This window comes from Myotis lucifugus, unplaced genomic scaffold, assembly GCF_000147115.1.
Source record: "Myotis lucifugus unplaced genomic scaffold, Myoluc2.0 scaffold_101, whole genome shotgun sequence".
Classification (NCBI taxonomy): Eukaryota; Metazoa; Chordata; class Mammalia; order Chiroptera; family Vespertilionidae; genus Myotis; species Myotis lucifugus.
In genome coordinates, this window is record NW_005871149.1 from 3,738,960 (window position 1) to 3,742,820 (window position 3,861).

At 48.0% G+C, this 3,861-nt stretch overlaps 1 protein-coding gene across 4 annotated transcripts in view; it reads left to right on the forward strand.

Annotated features, from left to right (window-relative positions):
• The first annotated feature begins 3,541 nt into the window (after positions 1-3,541).
• Positions 3,542-3,861, forward strand: part of WDR47 (WD repeat domain 47) — a 35,029-nt gene continuing 34,709 nt past the window's right edge. For all 4 annotated transcript variants that reach the window (XM_006092606.3, XM_006092608.3, XM_006092607.3 and 1 more), the window contains exon 1: positions 3,542-3,586. The gene's annotated coding sequence lies outside the window, so the exon portion shown is untranslated. The remainder of the gene's footprint in view (positions 3,587-3,861) is intronic.

Sequence of the window (3,861 nt, forward strand, 5' to 3'; positions counted from 1 at the left end):
GCTTTTATTTTTTTTATTTTTATTTTTTAATATATTTTATTGATTTTTTACAGAGAGGAAGGGAGAGAGAGAGTTAGAAACATCGATGAGAGAGAAACATCGATCAGCCGCCTCCTGCACATCTCCTACTGGGGATGTGCCCGCAACCCAGGTACATGCCCTTGACCGGAATCGAACCCGGGACCTTTCAGTCCGCAGGCCGACGCTCTATCCACTGAGCCAAACCGGTTTCGGTGAGAGTAGAGCTTTTAAAGCAAGTTCCCTTACCCCTGCTGAACTTCCCCTGGACAGCTTGAGGCAAGATTTCCTAACGTAGGCTTGTCCTCAGACTCCTTTCTACTATTTGGGGAAAACCAAAAACGTCTGTTCCCCTTTTTAGAAGGTTTAGAGGTTTGAGAATCATATTAAAGGGGGTCCACCTTAGCCTGTAGGCATTTATGTCACAAGGCACCATGAGTCATTCTGTCAAGTCAGGACCTGCATTTTCAAAAGATGCCTAACCTAGTTCCCGAGCCAGAGTAGGCCCTCGAATATTTGGTGAGTGATTGAGGCAGTACCCCGGGATCTAAGGACAGTCATTCATCTGAGAAAGCCTTGTCCTTTCTGAACAATTCGCTGCTTTGCAGCAACTAGAGTGAAAGACAAGCAGATCTAATCTCAACAGTGTGGCCGAGTATAGAAGGAAAGCTGATACCTGAGGCTAACAGCTATTAAGGTTGTCGGGTAACACTTGATGTTACACTAGGAAGCAAATATACAATCAATGCATTTGTCAGAGTACAAGTGATAAGATGTACTAGACGTCTTGTATTTCAGTGCCTCGTTTCTTTCCTCCTCCCATCCCCTTTTTCTGGAAATAAAATGGTTATGTATTTGTTTCTAACAACTCTGATGGCCATTTATTGAAAGTTGAGATGCAGATGACACTATGCTATAGAATATGAGGGATATAAGACCTTTTTTATTCCCTCTACTTGTCAGAATAAAGTCTATTTTCTTGAAGCTAATATTTCCAGTGTTGCAGAGTGAAGGAGAGTGGAAAGATTTTTAAGAGTCAGAATGGTTAGAACCTTGGCTCTGCTACGTGTCAGCTGATAGACTTTGGGTAAGTTTTTCCCCTTAATCTCTAAATGGGAATTATTAACAGGCATTTGAAGGGAGATTGTGAGGTTTACATGAGAACATAGGCAAACACTTCATTTTGTGCTTAATGAATGCCAAAACCAATGTAGTGCCATATGTCAGGTTCTTTCTTTTTTATAGCACTCCAACCCTAATAGGTGGTCGAATGTTTGTCAGATTGTCCCTGATTAGTAACTCTAGATTCAATTGAATGTGTAAATATGTAAAAGGGTCTGCATCTTGCAACTATTACTATTTGAGACTCAAGATTGAGAAGTGGATTTTCAGGTGAAATATACTGGCTGAGTGATTGACAAACTATTTCCAGGATATATCATATCTGCCCACTTTTTCAATATAAACATTATGCAGTTTTTGTTTTGTTTTGTAGCTATCAGCCCCTGAGGCAACATGAAGTTGTGTTTATTTGTTGGCGACTTACCATTGAGAGGGTTCTTAATGAAGATTTTCTTCCAGGAGTTCATCAGGACTAGACAATGGAAGTTTTACAATTCAGCTTTTGTGCTTGTAATTGTTTTCCTTGAATTTGGAAATACTTTCTTTCTTTTTTGTTAATCCTCACCTGAGGATATTTTTTGCCATTGATTTTGAGAGAGAGAGAGAGAGAGAGAGAGAGAGAGAGAGAGAGACACCAATGTGGGAGAGACACATCAATTGGTTGCCTCACACACACTCCCCTGACCAGGCTGGGGATCGAACCGAAATACAGACCAGGGTTGTAAATATTTTTCTTAAAACCTTTTCGTCAAGCTAGCACTTCTTTTTGAATTGGATCAAATTCTGCCTTTCCAGAAATGTTTTTGATGTTTATTCTTTCTTTAAAAAAATGTTTTGGCCGAAGCCGGTTTGGCTCAGTGGATAGAGCGTCGGCCTGCGGACTGAGGGGTCCCAGGTTCGATTCCGGTCAAGGGCATGTGCCTGGGTTGCGGGCACATCCCCAGTGGGAGATGTGCGGGAGGCAGCTGATCGATGTTCCTCTGTCATCGATGTTTCTAACTCTCTATCTCTCTCCCTTCCTCTCTGTAGAAAATCAATAAATATATTTTTAAAAAAAATGTTTTGAAGAGACAGTAGAGAAACATCAACTTGTTGTTCCACTTATTTATGCATTCATTGGTTGATTCTGGCATGCCCTGGTTGGGAATTGAACCTGCAATATTTGCATATCTGGGTGATGCTCTAATTAACTGAGCTGCCCAGCCAGGGCCAATTTGATGCTTATTACTAGTCTCTTTTACCACATTTCCCCCACTTTGGGAGGCCCCAGGTCACTCTTAGCTATCGCAGGCTTGTGTCACTGCATTCTTCCTTAGTTCTCATGGTTTTACCCCCCTGAATGCTTAATTCCGTTCATTTGAGCATCATGCCTGTTTGTGGAATACCAGTTATACACCGAGTGTAAATGAATCAGAAGGCTCTGGCTAAGAAATAAATGATAGACATTCACGGGCCTTAGAGTTTGCAAACCGGGAACACAACTAGGCAATACCCAGAGTGTTTTGAAGAAGAGAAACAGAGTTCTTATCGATAAAAGTTCATTCTTGAGACGAATCAATCCTGCATGCTTCGCTTCTGGGTTGGTCCCGATGATGATCTTCCAGATGCAGCGAGGTTTGGGTAATGGGTGCCCTCATACTGCACCGAAGGGGTGGGAAGTAGTAAGGTTTTGCTGCCCAGGAGCTTACACCTCAAAGGGGTAATAAAAACTACCCCTTCAAGGCAGGTCACCACAAAATCAAGAAGGGGCGATTGAGCTGCGGGCACTTTCAGGAAGGATGGGGCTTGGAAAAACAGGAGGAGGCCAGGTTTACTCCATTCACCTGTATTCATAATTTATCCAGGAGGCATATTAAGAGTCCATTCTAATGCGCAGAGGACTCCATTGGGGAACGACAACCCCCTACGCGTTATTTCGGGACCCACGATCGCGGGCGGCCAGGGGTCTGCGTCGGGGCTGCGGGCCTTCCGCCATCGCCACTCCCGCCCTTCCTTGGGGTCCAGCCAGTCCTCGGAGCGCCGGCCCGGAGCCCGTCGGTCCAGGCGGGTCCTCCCCTCGCCGGGCTCGGAGGGTCCTGCCCCGAGTCTCCTTTCCGCGCAGGCACCTGCCTGGCCGCCCCGAGCGGAGAGAGCCCTCCGGCAACTTCCTAGGAAGTTAGGAGGTTATAATGGGGGCGTAACGGATGTGAATAGTTCCAAATTGACAACCGAAAATCTGCGGCAAGTCGGCAAAAAGACACTCAGATGTAAGAGGGTGCGATTAAAACACCGCATTTGAGGTGTGGACGGGCGGAGCGATCTAGCTGGTCTGGGGGAGCGGTACCGACGCCAAAGCCGAGACCGCCGCCCTTGCGTTCCCGCCCCACCCGGAGCCGGCCGCTTCGGGCCCCGGCCGCCCGCTTCCCCGCCGCTCTCGCCGCCGCCGCCTCCCCGGGCTCGCCCTCAGGTGAGTGACTCCAGGAGGCGGAGGCAGGCTCGGGCCGCGCCGCACACCTCGCGTTGCCATGGTCACCCGTCGCCACCTGTCACCACCTGCCGGGGCTGCGAGCCTGGCGACCCCCAGGGCGGCGCTCGCGGCCGGGGAGGGGGCGTCTAGAGCGGGCCTGGGTGCTGACGGTGGGAATGCGTCGCGGGAAGACCTCCCCACCCCGGAAGAATGACCTCGGAACTGCGGGCCCATTGCAGACGACATCCAAGACACACTTTTTCTTCGTTCAGCCC